This window comes from Balaenoptera musculus, chromosome 6, assembly GCF_009873245.2.
Source record: "Balaenoptera musculus isolate JJ_BM4_2016_0621 chromosome 6, mBalMus1.pri.v3, whole genome shotgun sequence".
NCBI lineage: Eukaryota > Metazoa > Chordata > Mammalia > Artiodactyla > Balaenopteridae > Balaenoptera > Balaenoptera musculus.
This window is the reverse complement of record NC_045790.1, coordinates 65,984,325-66,002,563: the sequence shown is the minus strand read 5'-3', so window position 1 is coordinate 66,002,563 and position 18,239 is coordinate 65,984,325. Positions and strand designations below refer to the sequence as shown.

The following is an 18,239-nucleotide window of genomic DNA, read 5'->3' as shown; positions in this document are numbered from 1 at the left end:
ATTACATATAGAACGGATGGACAACAAGGTCCTACTGTATAGCACAGGGAACTATATTCAATATCCTGGGATAAAACATAATGGAAAAGAATATAAAAAAGAATGTGTATATGTGTATAACTGAGTCACTTTGCTGTACAGCAGAAATTAACACAGCATTGTAAATCATCTATACTTCAATTAAAAAATAAATTTAAAAAAAAGGGGATGGGACTTCCCTGATGGTCCAGTGTTTAAGACTCTGCGCTCCCAATGCAGGGAGCGTGGGTTTGATTCCTGGTCAGGGAACTACCAGAAAAAATTTGGGGGGGGGGGTGGGATGAATGGATATTAGGAGGCAGCTAGACATCTTTGCCTTTGCACACTACTCACAATTCCCAGAACCAGCGATGCTTTCTTTCCCTTCTGGGTCATCCCTCATGTTGTTCCTTAGTTTTCCATCTCTTTGCCTAGTGTGGAAGATTGGATTTCTCAAAGAGGGCCACACAAATATTTATTTCATCTCACATGGACTCCAAAGTCTTTGACGCTCCTCAGAAGTGATGCTGTGTGACTTCCAAGATTAGGTCATAAAAAGGATATAGGTTTCCTCTAACTCCCTCGTTTTGGAATTCTTGCTCAGGGGACCAGCCATCATATTTTGAGGAACTCCAAACTAGCCCAAGTAGAGACCACACAGAGGGGAACTGAGGCCCCCAGTCAACTGCCAGCATCAACCACTAGACGAGCGAACCAGCCGTCAGATGATGCCAGCCCCAGCCTTAGAGCCTTCCAGCCGAGGCCCCAGACACCATGGAACAGAAACAAGGTATCCCCATTGTGCCTTGTCTGAATTCCAGACCCACAGCATCTGTGAGCATAAGAGATATGGGCATGGGTTTAAGCCAGTATGTTTGGGGGTAATTTGTTCAACAGTCATGATAACTAGAACATGTGGCTATCTCCTTCTCTTCCTCTAGGATTCAACTTAGATGTCAGATGTGACCCTTTCCACAGTCTTTTCTGAAACCAACCTCTCTGTTCTCACAAGTGTGTCTTAGGCACCCTCCTCTGTGTTTCCACAGGCTGCGATGTCATTGTGACTTTCCTTATTTAGCTAGTGTTTCCTTATTTAGCTAAATAAGACACTCTGTTGGTGAGTGAATGAATGAAAGAAAAAGTGAATGATGTTCTTCTTTGTTGGCCTCTTATTCCTCTAGGAATGCCTTTCTTGTCTTGGGTCTCACTGCCAAGGAATAGTGTGGAATTGACTGATACTGGCCAGTAGAGATTTACAGAGTAATGTCATCTTTGAGATGTTTACTTGTATTTTACTTGGAGTCTCAAAACTTTTAAGACCCAGTGAATGGATTTTTAAAATCTTACCCCTGAAAATAAATAAGTAAGTAAATAAATAAATAGTCTTACCCCGAATCTGAAAGTTCTCCAGTCTTTACCGTCTCAATAAATATTATCTTCAGACATTGAATGGTTCTTGGCAGTAACCTGGGTTGTCACCCTCCCACCTCCACCTTCCTTTCCCTCACTCCCCACACTCAACCCCTCAATGAGTTCTGTCAATTCTACCTCCAAAATGTATACCAAATCTGCCCAGTTTTTTTTTTGGTCCCTGTTTAAAACCATTCTCTTGCTTGGATAACTGCAATGGCCCCATACCTGGTCTTTCACCTCCCACCCCAGCCAGCTGTTTCTTCACACGGAAGGCAGTGTAAGAATGCCTTTCTTAAGGCATTCTTTTTTTCCCAAAGCAATGATTTAGTGTTTTGCACAAATGATCTATGTTTTATAAAAAGTTAGGAGATTTGAAAAAAACGTCCTCAAAGAGAGCAAGAAATCACCCCTTGGAATACGTTTACTACGGTAAATGTGTAGTGAACATTCTTCCACACAATGCAGTAGGTGTATATATTTGGTCTGTTGAACAAGGATGCAAGGCAAAACCAATCTCATTCTTTTTAATTTTTAAATATTTTTTACTTATTTATTGGCTGCGTTGGGTCTTCGTTGCTGTGCACAGGCTTTCTCTAGTTGTGGTGAGCGGGGGTGTTACTCTTCGTTGTGGTGTGCAGGCTTCTCATTGCGGTGGCTTCTCTTGTTGTGGAGCACAGGCTCTGGGCGCACAGGCTTCAGTAGTTGCAGCATGCAGGCTCAGTAGTTGCAGCATGCGGGCCCTAGAGCGCGTGGGCTTCAGTAGTTGCAGTGCATGGGCTCAGTAGTTGCAGCGCGTGGGCTCAGTAGTTGCGGCATGCGGGCTCTAGAGCACAGGCTCAGTCGTTGTGGTGCACGGGCTTAGTTGCTGCATGGCATGTGGGATCTTCCTGGACCAGGGACCGAACCCATGTCCCCTGCATTGGCAGGCAGATTCTTAACCACTGTGCCACCAGGGAAGTCCCTCATTCTTTTTTAAATACATGAGTCTACCCAACGAGAATACAAGTTACATGAGAGGAAGCAGCTTGTCTGTTTTTGTTCCCTGATGTGTCCCCAGAGCCAGATAAGGGCCTGGCATATAGAAGGTCCTCAATAAATATTCAATATTTGTTGAATAAATAAGTTATTACTATGCAAATATTATCCATGGCACAACCAGTATTTATATTTGATACATTTCCTTTCATGGACAGTTAAGTGTTTTTCATGGAGTTTTAATTGCCTTCCCCCCACTTGTGTTGTCTGCCTTGACTGTATTCTTACATTCCTCAGCTTCCCCAGGATTGTGTGAAATCCCTGGAATGTCCTGTCCCGCACAAACCCCTCTCTTGGGAGGCTCCTCCCTCCTGCTCTAACCTGGAATGATATTCTTTAGGCTCAGGGCACAATTCCATCCTGGAACTCCCCATCTGAATTCCATGCCTTCCCTTTTCTGGGGTTACTTCCTTGTTTGGATGGAGAACAAGCTCCAGAAACATTCTAAGAGAGTGTATGGAGAAGGACGGCATCTCTACGTTTTCCTGGGGAAAGAGATCCGACCTCTGCTTACCCCTGGAACTCATCCTGGACCCCCTCCTCACCATCCCATCTGCTCCCCTTTCTAGTGCTTCCACTTGCCACGCCCTTCTGTCCCTCAGGCCTTTGCACTTGCTCTTCTTGCTGGACGCTCTTTCTCCAGCTCATCCCAGGGGGACCCTTCTCATCTTTCAGGACTCAGTCTGCATGTTCCCTCCTTAAGGAGCCCTGCTCTGAACAGTGTACCTAACGGAGACCTTTCCCTCTACTCCTGTCTGTCTCCGTCACCTCCCTCCATTGATTTCCTTTGTAGCATGTATCCTAACTGGCAAGTATGTTGTCTGTGTCTTGCTTGCTCACTGGATGTCTCCCGCACTAGAGTAGCAGCTCCGTGTCTGTCCTGTTCACCGTTGTATCCTCCTGCTGGATGTGATGCCAGGTAAACAGCAGGTGCTCCGTAACTCTTTGCCAAATGAATGAATGGATGAGCAGTGCTTCTCTGTGACCTGCTGGCTAAGCTTCATCTGTAGAATGAGGATGATAGTGGTATCCACCACATAGTGTAGTAAGAATTTAAATGAAACAAGGAGTACATTTTTAAAAAATGATTATCTGCATATAGTTAGACCTTGACAGTTATTATTCTCTTTTATTTCTCTGTCCCTGAATTCTAGGCTCAACCCTGACCCTGCTTGGGCAAACCTGAGCTAATCACAGAACCTCTTGGGCTGTCAGAATTTATTCAGTCAGGTATTTATTGAGTTGCCTACTCACTGTTCTAGTGCTGGAGATACAGTGATAAACAAAATAAACAAAAATTCATGGAACTTACATTCCAAGATGTCTGATGGCCTAGATACTTTCTCTGATATTCTGTGTCACTTAGGAATTGGAATCATCTGACTGAGTTTTGATTGGAGGAGGGGATGAGGACTGGCCTTGTCTGACGATTTGGCAGGTCTCCTCCGACTGTGCGTGTTTGGAAGTGAGTTTGCTTGATATGGCACAACGTCTGATGATCCAAGAGCACATCAGAACTCGAGGAGTTGGCTGACTGCCAGCAGAGCCTTTTGCCCAGAGGGTCTTGAGATGGGTTGGGGGGAAGAGAGCAGCCCAGGTGGTGAAAACAGCCAAGGGGCCCCACCTGCCTTGGGATAACATTTCTTCTGATTTCCCACAGCAAACCTTTCTGTATCTTTCTTGCTGGAAAAGAAAACCAGATTTCTTATAGAAATGCACTCTTCTTGGGCCAAAGGAAAGTGCTGTGTTCATAGGTGTGTGTGTGGTAGGTGCTAATATGGTCCTCTCCGACTGGCCCCTAATTTTCAGATGAAGAAATGGAGGCCCAGAGAACTTAAGTGATGTGCCCATGATTGAAATGGGACTGGAACCCAGGCCTCTGGATTTCTGGCTCAGTGCTCTGACCCTACAATCTTAGACAACAATAGTTTCACTAGTTTCCATATACAGGCAGACCTCATTTTATTGCACTTCGCTTTATTGTACGATACTTCACAAATATTGCATTTCTTGCAAAGAGAAGGTTTGTGGCAGCCCTGTGTCGAGCAAGTTTCCCAGAGCCATTTTCCCAACAGCATTTGCTCACTTCGTGTCCCTGTGTCACATTTTGGTAATTCTTGAAATATTTCAAACTTTTATTATTATTATTATATTTGTTATGTTGACTGTGATCAACAATCTTTTGCGTTACTACCACAAGAAGATTACAACTCGATGAGGGCTCAGATGATAGTTAGCATTTTTTAGCAATAAAGTATTTTTAATTAAGGTATGTACATTGTTTTCTTTTTAACACGTAATGCAATTACACACTTAATAGACTATAGTATAGTGCAAACACAACTTTTATATGCACTGGGAAACCAACAAATTTGTGTGACTCTCTTTATTAGGTTATTCACTTTATTGAGGTGGTCTGGAACCGAACCTGTAATATCCCAAGGTTTGCCTGTATCAGTCCCAGACAAGGGCTCTGATTGGTTCTGCTGGGGTCATGTACCTACCCCTTGGAGCAATCACTGTTGCTAAGGGGATGGGGTGACATGATTGGTCAGGCCAGGGGGTGTAGGCATATTGCCAGATGAAGGCGGATGGGAAAGCTTTCCAGGGTGCCAAAAATGAGTGCTCTCCTAGTCCACCACAGATGATAAAAACTTTCACCTCCAAATTCTCACTCATTCTTGCTTGGCTTTCAGCTTCAGCTGAGTGCCCTGACTCAGAGCCTAACACTTAACTTCCTGCCAGGAGGTGACTTCAGCTCTGGGGAGAAGCAAGCCCATTGTGTTTGCTTGGATCGATTGATAAGAGAAATTACCAAGGATGTTCTTTTCTGACATTTGCCAGGGGCAAATTTTTCTATAAGGAGGAATGAGAACTAGCAATATGTCCCAGGAGACTGATGATGGGGCCAGAATCTGAATCCCAGCTCTGGAATGCAATTTGATACATGACCTTGAATTTAATGTAGATTGAGTTCATAAGCTATTCAACAAATTAATCGATCAATAATTCTAAAATGTTTTTGACAATAAACAAACGTGAATTATTTAAATAATATGCTAAATATGGAAACTTCCAGTGGACAGAAAAAAGGAGGTTTGTATTTATTTGCTGAGAAAGAGTCCCTGCAGGATCCCTTGGGGACATGTGTCATAGTGTTTGATCCTTGATCTGACAGATTAGGAAAGCTTCAGGCAGAGGACTCTCACTGTACAAAAAACTCTTAATGGAGTCTTGTTGAGAGGACAAGAAGAGAGAAGCATATGATGTATCTGAAATATCACTTTGGGAGAGTCAGTCTTGTTGAATTTGTGTTAATGTAACAATAGTCCTCAAACTGGTATAACAGAAACATGTAGACTTTGTGGACTTAGATATATTTGCAAAGAATAATTTTTAAAAAAGTTAAAAACATAATTCTCATACAAATATATACTGAGCATGTGTCAAAGATTAAGTAGAGAGGTGTTATGGACTAAATTGCATTCCCCCCAAATTCATATGATGAAATCCTAACCTCCAGTCCTTTAGAATGTAACTATATTTGGAGATAGAACTTTTAAAGAGATAATTAAGGTTAAATGGGGTCACAAAGGTGGGGCCCTAATCCAATATAACTGTTGTCTTTATAAGAAGAGGAAGGAACACCTGGGTTGCACATGCACAGAGAAAAGACCATGTGAGGCAGCAAGAGGGCAGCCGTCTACCAGCCAGGAATGGGGGCCTCAGAGGAAACCACCCCTCTGGCACCTTGATCTTGGACTTCTAGGCTCCAGAACTGTGAGAAAATAAATTTCTGTCATTCAAGCCACCCAGTCTGTGGTATTCTGTTATGGCAGCCCTAAAGAAGTACAAGAGAGAACCAGCAGGAAGGCAAAGGTGGTTTCAAAGAGGATGGAAGAGACTGAGCTATACGGACAGTGAAAATGAGAGTGCTGGAGTGAGATTGCTAAGTTAGATCCACGACTGGTGAGTGTCCTTCAGGTCTGTAAAACTAGAACCTTCAGGGTACCTTCCTAGACAAGAATCGTTTGCATCTTTTTTTTTTTTTTTAATATTTATTTATTTGGCTGTGCTGGGTCTTAGTTTAGTTGCGGCATGAAGGACCTTTGTTGTGGCATCCGGGATCTTTTTTGTTTTTACTTGTGGCAAGCGAACTCTTAGTTGCGGCATGTGGGATCTAGTTCCCTGACCAGGGATCGAACCCAGGCCCCCTGCATTGGGAGCACGGAGTCTTAGCCACTGGACCACCAGGGAAGTCCCAAGAACCGTTTGCATCTTATCAGTCTTCTACAAGTTGACATTCTTGAGACCTAATAAATACCAAGTAACAAGTCAGACTTGTCACATTGTCCTGGAGCAGAGTTTGTCATCAGTGGAACTATCGCCATTTTGGACTGGACGATTCTATGTTGTGGGGGCCGTCCTGTGCCTTATGAGATGTTTAGCAGCATCCCTGACCTCTACCCGGTAGATGGTAGTAGTATGTGCTCCCCCATCCACTTGTGACAATCAAAATGGTTCTAGCCAAATGTTCCTTGGTGGTAGGTGGGCAAAATTGTCCCCAGTTGAGAACCACTGTCCTAGTATAACTTTGAATCAAAGGCCCAAAGCCATCTTTGTGCCTGACTTCCAAGTTTTAGATAAATGTCATTAACAGTATTCACATTTCTGCCCCTCCCTATTGGTATGACTTTGGTCTGTTTTTTAACCTCTCTGAGTTTCTGTTTCTTTAGCTGTAAAACCAAGCAAACACACCTTTACCTCAGAGTTTTGTGTGATTAAGTGAAACTGTATGTGCAAAACAAAGACATCATCTAACCCTTGTCATGCACTAGGCCCATGATTGGCCATGTCCACACACCTGTGGCCCCAGAGGCCCGAGAGCTCCCCTGGGACCACTTTGGCTGGTGGAGCACAGACATCCAGTCTCCACTTCAGGACATGGCAGGCCCGTACGGATCACTGAGAAGCCAGGGCCCGGCGGCTGACCTGGGCGCCTCTCCTCACCGCTGCAGGCAGGGCAGCGGAGTGGGTCATCTTGACAAGACTTAGGTGAGGAGAGGGGAGGGGCTGGCTACCCACCGTTCTTTACCCTTGGCCATCATGGTGTTGCCCTCTCTCCTCCCCCTAACCTGATGCTATTGTCAACCCCTCCACTGCTTTCTGCGAGGACTCTGGTCCTGCCTGTTCCTCTCTCTCCTCTGGCTGAGGCAATCAAGGGTACCATGGTAGGGGGCAGGAATTCCATATGGAAGTGTAACTGGCATCTTTGTTGCTCTCCTTCCACTTCTGGTTTTCAGAGGTGAGCTTGTTGATCAACTGAATTGAATTTATGTGTGTGTGGTGTGTGTGTGTGTTTTAAATTTCTATTGGAGTATAGCTGATTTACAATGTTGCGTTAGTTTCAGGTGTACGGCAAAGTGAATCAGTTATACATGTACATATATCCACTCTTTTTTAGATTCTTTTCCCATTTAGACCATTACAGAGTATTGAAAAGAGTTCCCTGTACTATAGAGTAGGTCCTTATTGGTTATCTATTTTATATATAGTAGTGTGTATATGTCAATCCCAATCTTCCAATTTATCCCTCCCCACCATATGTGTGTATTGTTAACATATTTTAATACTTTGGTAGGATTTGAGGGGAAAGGGGCTTTTGTGGTCCCAGGCCCCCTCCCTGAAGGAGGAGACAAGGGATTACCTAGGAAGCCACTCTAAGACCAGCCCAGCTCCCTCCACGGGACACCCCGGGACTCCATTGTCCAGCAAAGGGGCCCGCGCGCATGGGGCCCTGGGACTGGGGAAGGGGTTATGTTGGGGTTTCTGTCTTCTTTTTCTTTTCTTTTTTTTAAGCTGCTAAATGTGTGGTAATTTTTTTTTTGCAGAGGGTAGTGGTTCAGAACTGGTTCATCCTGAGGTGATAGAACCCTCTGCCATCTGTGGGGACAACTGCTCCCCATTCCCTGAGTATAGAACACCGACGGGTGCAGCCTGGGCTTCAGGCTCTCTCTGGAGTGAAATGACACTACCTCCAGGGAAAAGGAGAACTGAGTCAGAGCATTTGGTGAGCGCCTTCTCTCCAGGGTCTTCAGCTCCACTTCTCATTCCCGCAGTACCTCGCTACCTGAGAGGAAACCATACGAACTAATATAAACAAGCTATTAATTATAGGAAGCACTCTCAATGATCATATCAGTGAACCAACCCGTGTGAATCATGACTTGTCAGTAACGTCATGTGCTGCACCGGGCTGTAGGTAGGCCCTGGGAGACGGGGAGTGCTCAGGTCAAGGGCAAGGCAACTGGTCCTAGATCCACGGCACCATTTGCTGACCCTGGGCAAGAAGACCCTTCATCTCCCTGGATTTCAATTGCCTCATGAATAAAATTATGAGAATCACGTACCAGAATTTTTTTAAGAAGTGGAGGTAGGACCTATGAGCAGTGATATTCTGGGTGGGAACTCAGGCTCATTTCTTATAGAAATGGTGCAGCTGGGTGGCCCACTATTCACCATTTAACAAATGTTTAATGAAGCCCCACTGTGTGCCGGCACTGTTCTAGGGGCTGATGATACAACGGTGAACAAAACAGGCAAAAATCTCCTCCGTCTTGTATTCTATTGTGGAGAGACTGACGATAAACCAAATAAGTTAAATAATGTGTCAGTTGGTGATAGGTGGTGTGGAGAAAAATAAAGCAAGGAAGAGGGAGAGGAAGCGTAGTGGCCAACCCCAAATGGCCCTCCAAGGATCCCCCCTGCTAGTCACACTCTTGTGTGGTTCCTTCCACATTGTACCACATTGTACCACATTGTACCACATTGTACCAGGGCTAGTCTGTGTGAGCAATAGAATGGGGCAGAAGTGACGGAATGTCATGTCTGAGATTAGGTCTTAGAAGACTGTGGCTTGCTTCTTGGGCTCCCTCTCTGATCACTCACTCTAGGGAAAACTGGTGGCCATGCTGTGAGGACAGTCAGGCAGCATACGAAGAGGCCTACGTGGCCAGGAGCTGAGGTACCCAGTCAAAAGCCAGTGAGGAAAGGGGCTTGCCAACAGACTACAACTTCACGTGAGACCCTGGGCCAGAGCTCGGAGGAAGCCTTTTCCTCAGTGCTCTAGAGTTGAGAATGTAGACTGAATGTACTTTCTGCATGGCCACCATCACTCGGCCCTGTGCTAAGTAGTTTATGTCTACCATCTCACCTAATTCTCCTAACAGCCATACTGAGTGTACTATTATTATCTCCATTTTACAGACCAAGGCTCAGAGGCTAATTCATATGCTCAAATCGTCCAGCTAGGAAGTGTCTGAGCTGGGACTCACACTTGGGTCTTTAAGCTCTCATGATATTCCACCTCTCCTTTGCTCTTTTCAGACCAGGCTTGTGATGTAACACTAACGCCCTTTTCCCTTCCTTGTTTTATCTCTTGTCCTCCAAATCATTCCCAAATATTGACATTTATTGAGCCCTCTGGCCCCCAGGCCACAGTCGTCCCTCTATTTCACCTCTGGAGTGTCAAAGGGTGGCTCCAGTATTCACGAGGATGATGGTCTATCCCACTCCAGGTTCATAGTTCCTGGAATCTTGTAAGAACATTTAACAGGAGATCTACCTTCTTGACAAAGTTTAAGTGCACGATACAGTATATATATATATATATATATTTATATATGTATTTTTTATTTTTGGCTGCGCTGTGTGGCATGCGGGATCTGAGTTCCCTGACCAGGGATCGCTCCCATGCCCCCTGCATTGGGAGCGCAGAGTCTTAACCACTGGACCGCTAGGGAAGTCCCAAGATACAGTATTGTTAACTATAGGCACAGCAGGTCTCTAGAGCTTATCTTGCGTAGGGGACACTTATACCTGTGAAATAGCAGCTCCCCATTCTCCCCTCACAGGTCAGGTTTGGCTCCAGCCCCCTTTGTCCCCTATAAAGGATATAAACTTCCTGCATCTCCTTAATTCTGGAACTTGCTCTCTGGTGCCATTGCGTGCTCCTCCTTTCTTACTGCTTTTATGTAGCTTCCTCTTGTATTAGAGAGGTATCAAATTATTGAGATAATGAGAGCTGGGATCTCTCACTTCTCAGGTCTTTGCTCCATAGGCTATGAGGCACGTTGGTGCTCCTGCTGGGAAAATAGAGAGATTTCAATCTAGGGCACACCCCCAAATGCTGTAGGGGCCAGGCAGTTACTGGGAATGAGCAGCAAGCCTGTAGAACACACGGCCCTCTGGGAGTGCCTTTCTATTTCCTGTTTTGCTGGAGACACAGGGATAAGCACTATTTCACTTCTCTTAACACTGATGTGAAAAACCCACAGCACAAGCAGAATGATAAGCGGCAACCGTCATGGGCTCTGTGCTGTGGTGATAGTGGGGTGGGCGGGGAGGACAGTGGAATGTAGAGAAAACGTTTATATAAGGTGTGGCTGCAGCTCAGGATGGCTGAATAGCATCCCACGGGAATGCAGGCCTCCTGTGTACAGATATTCCAACAGAAGACCGCCATCTTGGGTGATTTGGGTATATAAAATTGACTAATTTTTTTTTCCTTTTTAAAATTGAAGTATAGTTGATTTAGAATATTGTGTTAGTTTCAGGTGTACAGCAAAGTGATTCAATTATATATATATATATTTTTTTTCAGATTATTTTCCATTATAGGTTATTATAAGATATTGAATTTAGTTCCCTGTGTTATACAGTAAATCCTTGCTGTTTTTGTATAGTAGTGTGTATCTGTTAATCCCATAATCTCCTAATTTATCCCCCCACTCTTTCCCCTTTGGTAACCAGAAGTTTGTTTTCTATGAAAATTGACTAATTTTTAATTTTTGAAAAATAATTTAAAAATACTGTATAGGTCAGTATAATGCAAGTCAAACAAAACATTTATGGGCTCATTCGGGGTTCTAAACCTTAGCTGCAGGTTAGGGTCACCTGGGGAGCTTTTAAAAGTGCTGATATCAAATCACACCCCCAGCCAATTAAGTCAGAATCTTGGGAGGCAGGATGAGTCATTAGTATTTTTCAAAATGTCCCAGGTGATTCCAAAGTGCAGTTAAGGTTCAGAGCTACTGGGCTTGATGACCATCAGTTTGTGACCTCTCATTTCGAAGGGCATGTTTTGGCAGGAGGCTGTTATGAGTGCTTTGCTCCACCTGGGCCTTTTCTAGTGTTCATTGGCAGGGGTGCTAGATCACCAGATGTCAGGTGCCCTGGATGGGACCTCCAAAGGAAAACATTAAATGCTCTCCTGTTCTATTTCTCTTGAGGGCCCCAACTCTTTGTCATGAAATGTGGGTTTTTACGGTGATGGCAGAAGAGGTCCCTGAGAAACTCATATGTTGTTTTACCTTAAATGCGTGCAAAGCCTCTTTTCATGGTCCACACTATCTGATTTAACATCTTGTCCTGGGTACAATTTCTTATTCAGTCACCTGGGTATACTGTCTATATGTTATATGATAATGACTAGAGGTCATGCACATGCAGTCACATTGTGACCATGTGACAATGCCCAGTGGGTAGGTATGCACAAAAAATCATCTTCAAGGTCTCAGGACTGAGTATGGCGGGCCTCACCAGGTACATGGTATTATGGTGGTATTAACCATGGTGGGCAAATGGCAGTTCTGATATTCCTTCCCCCCTCCTCAGGTGGTGGTATTTCCCACAATCCCATCCTTGACTCTGCTGTCTTGTCTCTCTTGGATCACCTACTTTGGCTTGCACACTCATACCTCTTAAATCTCTGCCAAGAATTCTTATTCTCTGCTGAGTTCCAAGCCCATATTTCCAACAGTCTATTAGACATTTCCACCTGAATGTCTTATAGGAACCATGAACTCAATGGTTAAATAATAAATCCTGAATTTATTATTATTTTCAATAACTTTGTTACTCTCTCTCTCTCCATTTGCTTTGTTTTTTGCTTTTTTTTTTTTTTTTTAAGGAATTTACTGAAAGGACACACAAATGAAGAATTGATAAACCAGAAGTAAGGAGGATAGGATCCCAGGAAACTTGTTGATTCACAGCCTCAGATACACATGGGTAGCCTTTTATTTATTTATTTATTTATTTATATTTATTTTTGGCTGTGTTGGGTCTTCATTTCTGTGCGAGGCCTTTCTCCAGTTGCGGCGAGCCGGGGGCCACTCTATCGCGGTGCGAGGGCCTCTCACCGTCGCGGCCTCTCCCGTTAGCGGAGCACAGGCTCCAGATGCGCAGGCTCAGTAGTTGTGGCTCACAGGCTTAGTCGCTCCGCGTCATGTGGGATCTTCCCAGACCAGGGCTCGAACCCATGTCCCCTGCATTGGCAGGCAGATTCTTAACCACTGCGCCACCAGGGAAGCCCTGGGTAGCCTTTTAAGACGCTGTCTTTGGACGACTCATTTACAAATACCTCCAGTCCCCATGTGTTTCTGCTCAAGATTCACATTCCTGAGCGAGATGATCTGGTTGGCCTATCTTGGGTCATGTGCTCACCCCTGACTTTAACTCAGGTGGGTGGAGCCTGTAGTTGGAAACCCACCAGAAACAGATGAAGTGGGATAGGTGCAGGTCCAGCAGGGTGCTGTTACTAGGAGAAGGGGAAGAACTTCCAAGGAGGGGAAAAAAGATTTTATAAAAACTGTCCTCATCTTATTAATTTAAACATTACGGGGACTTCCCTCGTAGAGCAGTGGTTAAGAATCCACCTGCTGATGCAGGGGACACGGGTTGAAGCCCTGGTCCGGGACGATCCCACATGCTGGGGAGCAACTAAGCCCGTGTGCCACAACTACTGAACCTGCATTCTAGAGCCCACGAGCCACAACTACTGAAGCCTGCGCGCCTAGAACCCGTGCTCCACAACAAGAGAAGCCACCGCAATGAGAAGCCTGCGCACTGCAACAAAGAGTAGCCCCCGCTCACCACAAATAGAGAAAGCCTGCGCGCAGCAACGAAGACCCAACGCAGCCAAAAGTAAATAAATAAATAAAAAATAAAAAGATAAACATTATGCAAGCAGCACATTAGGAAATGCATTTGTGAAAAGCCAAATAATGAGGAATGTAGACTAATACCTTACTCCTCATTACTCTCATCCCCAGAGGTTAAGTACTACCAAGTTATGGTGTTTTTTATAGATTTTTTTTGTACATTTAGATATTGTAAATATATATGTAAACTTACATGTATATACACATTAATATAACTATTTTTAAATGAATATGATGTACTGCCTTCACTTAATTTACAGATCTTTACCATTTCAAAACTTACAGTTCTACCTCATTTCTATTTTTACAAGTAAAGTAATTCATGGTCAACATTAATTTAAGCAGTTCAGAAGTTTATAAAATGAAAAGTAAAAATTTCCCTCCTTCTAATCCACATTTTCCTAAATTCCTAGTGCTGTTTCCCAGAGGTAACCACTGTTAAGTTTCTTTTTTTTTTTTTTCAAAGGAATTCCTTTTATTTTTATTTATTTATTTATTTATTTAGTTAGTTAGTTAGTTAGTTTTGGCTGTGTTGGGTCTTCGTTTCTGTGCGAGGGCTTTCTCTAGTTGCGGCAAGCGGGGGCCACTCTTCATCGCGGTGCGCGGGCCTCTCACTGTCGCGGCCTCTCCCGTTGCGGAGCACAGGCTCCAGTCGCGCAGGCTCAGTAGTTGTGGCTCATGGGCCTAGTTGCTCCGCGGCATGTGGGATCCTCCCAGACCAGGGCTCGAACCCGTGTCCCCTGCATTGGCAGGCAGATTCTCAACCACTGCGCCACCAGGGAAGCCCAAGTTTCTTTTGTATCAGAAGAAACACTTTAAGGTAAACAAGTAAGTAGGCCCTATTTCTAGGACCCCTCCCTTTCTTTTTTTTTTTTTTTTTTTTTTTTTTCCTTTGGGTTTATTTTATTTATTTATTTATTTATTTATGGCTGTGTTGGGTCTTCGTTTCTGTGCGAGGGCCCTCTCTAGTTGTGGCAAGTGGGGGCCACTCTTCATGGCGGTGCGCGGGCCTCTCATTATCGCGGCCTCTCTTTTTGCGGAGCACAGGCTCCAGACGCGCAGGCTCAGCAGTTGTGGCTCACGGGCCCAGTTGCTCCGCGGCATGTGGGATCCTCCCAGACCAGGGCTCGAACCCGTGTCCCCTGCATCGGCAGGCAGACTCTCAACCACTGCGCCACCAGGGAAGCCCCCCTCCCTTTCTTTATCCCAACAATATTACAATGCTGATTATCATGTTTTTCAGCCCATTTCCATAAATAGAGCAAAATCAATAGTATCAATGGATGGATGGATGATTGCCAAGATTTTTGTTAAGAAATAGTAGTACTTGTTAAGTTACTGTCAGTAAACTTTCTCCATCTTCTAAACTTCCTGACTCCCCAAATATATTTTTTTCGTATAACAGAGGCCATGCCAATTTTAAAATCAACATTTTATAGATATCCTTGCTGCTTATAAATCTGATATAGAAACTGGTGTTCAAAGATCTTCTACATTATTCTGCTAATAGGAAGGAAACAAACTAGAAGCTGGTTTGTCAAAGTCCAGTTAAGTATCTCTCTCTGGACCAGAAAATGCAGTATTACATAAGTAATTCTTGGGGAGATAGATATTTGCAGTTTTTTTTCTTGTTTGAAGTCTGGGGGAATACTTTTCTTCTCATAAAATATTTTACAGATAGAGAGGAAGTTAGAATTGACTGATACAAGCCTTCTTATACTACTGGCCATTTGGAAACAGCTACGTAAGCAGTAAAGAGGAGCGTCAGCTAGTGTGTTCCCACTAGGCAATTTTGGGGGCTAAAGGTTATCTTGATTGTCTTCAGATGGGCACACAAAGCAGGGCTGGCTCTCCCCTCTTCACTGGGCTCCAAGCAGGACATTCTGGATGCACTGTGGCCTGCTTCTCTGATCTTTTCCCATCAAATGAAAGAATTTATATGAATGCAGAGGGATCCCCATTCCCCTGCGCATGCTAAGGACTCCCCTGGTCCCCAAGACCATGAGGAAAAGCAGAAGGGAAAGTGGAAAGATGTAGAGTATAATTATTCTGTGCTGGCTCTGGGACAGCTAAATACTTGATGTTCTGACCTGTAAACAAAGTATGGAGCTGTTTCTTGCATGCAGCCTGTGCTCATTCTAGACTCTGTTCAATTTTTCTAATTGAACTTCAGAGACTAATGCCATATAAACTTGTCATTGAATGGCACATGGCTGCTTCTCAACCAACTGTCCCACCTCCAAAGCATGGGACTACTGCTAAGAAGGCAACTTAGTAGTAATTGTTCTTTGTGTATCAATTCTATTGAATAATCTGGAGGTAATTATTATCAGAAATGGGCAGAATTTTATTCAATTGCCTGTGTTGAAAGCAAAGAGGGGGTCTCTAAGATTATTCTGTGGGGAAGACTTAGAAGTCCCATCTGCCAAGGCACTGCCTTGATCCAAAATGCAGAGGGGCAATGTACCCCTGCTGCTGTGTTCTTCTTGAGGGAATGTGGGTTTCCCTTTTGTGGAAGTTGGGCTCCTCTTGCTATCAACACTAGTTCTTTCCTCCTTCACCTCCCCTCCAATCAGACCCTCTCTGAATAGGTAGTCAATCCCCATTTATTGGTCCAAGATTAAAACCTAAGCTCAGAACCGGGTATCGCACGCAGTATATACACTTGCTTAACCAACACTTGCTGAGTTAACTGGAAAGAATTCACAGTTACAGTAGAAACCTTCTAATTGGAGTCAAGCAATTGGGAGTTCCTCTTTATTTTGCTTCATTCCAGCCTGCAGGGCCGGGTGAAAGGGTAGCTAAAAGTGATGTAGCCCAGGTGTGTAATCAGAACTGCAGGTACGCAGAACTGACTGTCAAACGTAAAGGGCAGGATGAAGAGAAAATGAGATGATAAATGGATATGTCTGTTAGCTAGGCGTTTGCAATGGGGGATACAATCTATTGTATAGAATCGACAGGGGAGGGCAGTCAAGGGTCTCTTCTGGTGGGTGTTCTGACATGGTGGCCTGAGGGAGTGATGAAGGGCCCATCACTTATACACTCTGTCTTCTCATAAATTCCTATGGTATGTTTTTAATAATTCATAGAATAGACAGAAAATCAATAAGAATATAGAAGACCTAAACAATACTATCAAACAGCGGGACCTAATTGACATTTACAGAACATTCTAACCAACAACAGCAGAATAAACATTCTTCTCAAGTGTTCAAGGAACATCTACCAAGATGGACCATATTCTGGGCCATGAAATAAGTCCCAATAAATTTGAAAGAATTATGTCATACAAAGTATATTCTCTGATCACAATGGAATTAAATTAGAACTCAACAACAGGAAAATTCTTAAAGACCCCAAATATTTGCAAACTAAGTAATACATTTAAAAGTAGCCTATGGGGGCTTCCCTGGTGGTGCAGTTGTTGGGAGTCTGCCTGCCAATGCAGGAGACACGGGTTTGAGCCCTGGTCTGGGAAGATCCCACATGCTGCGGAGCGGCTGGGCCCGTGAGCCACAATTACTGAGCCTGTGCGTCTGGAGCCTGTGCTCCGCAGCAAGAGAGGCCGCGATGGTGAGAGGCCCGCGCACCACGATGAAGAGTTGCCCCCACTTGCCACAATTAGAGAAAGCCCTTGCACAGAAACGAAGACCCAACACAGCCATAAATAAATAAATAAAATTAAAAAAAAAAAGTAGCCTATGGATCAGAGAAGAAATCAAAAGGGAACAGGAAATATTTCGAACTGAGTTAAAAAGAAATCACCCCATATCAAAATTTATGAGATGCTACTAAAACAATATCTAGAAAAAAATTTACAGCACTAAAAGTCTGCATTAGAAAAGATTTCGGATCAGTGACCTTAGTTGCTAAAGAAGCCAAAAGAAGAGCACATTAAACCCAAAGCAAGCAGAAAAAAGGAAATAATATACATTTAAAAATTTTTATTTTTTATTGAGATGTAACTGACATGTAACGTTTTAGTTTTAGGTATGCAACATAGTTTGATATATATTTTGAAATAATTACCACTATAAGTTAATATTGATCACCTTACAGTTACCATTTTTTTCCCTTTTGACAGAACTTTTAAATCCTATTTCCTTGCAACTTTCAAATATACAATATAGTATTGTATTTTTGACTGTAGTATATTGTATATTTGTCACCATGCTGTACATTACATCCCCAGATTATATTTATCTTACAACTGGAAGTTTATACCTTTTGATCCCCTCTGCCCATTTCACAGTACATACTTATAGTACAATATTACTATGTTTAATAAACTTTACATTAAATCTCTATGGCTATGTTAGCACTTGTTACAAGTTTGTGCTCTTAAGCATCCTAAATCTTATCCCCCTATCCCCCCATCCCCTGTTAACCACTGTTTTACTTTTTTGGGTTTTTTTTTGTTTTTTTGTTTTTACCGTGTTTGATATATATTTTTTTTTTTTTTACATTCCACGTATAAGTGATATTATGTAACATGTACTTGTCTTTCTCTGTCTGGCTTATCTCACTTAGCAAAATGTGCTTAAGGTCCATCCATGTTGTCACAAGAAAGCAGGATATCCTTGTTTCTCATGGCTAAATAATACTACATTGTGTATATATCACATCTTTGGGTTTTCATTTCCTTTGGGTATATTCCCAGAAGTGGAATTGCTGGATTGTGTGGTAGGTCTATTTTTAATTTTTTGAGGAACTTCCATATTGTTTTCCACAGTGGTTGGACCAATTTACATTCCCATCAACAGTGTA

General features: G+C 43.4%; 1 long non-coding RNA gene across 1 annotated transcript in view; it reads left to right on the top strand.

The window, feature by feature from the left end:
* The window catches only part of LOC118897172, a 124,589-nt gene that overhangs the window by 64,533 nt on the left and 41,817 nt on the right, over positions 1-18,239 (top strand). The window lies entirely within an intron of this gene.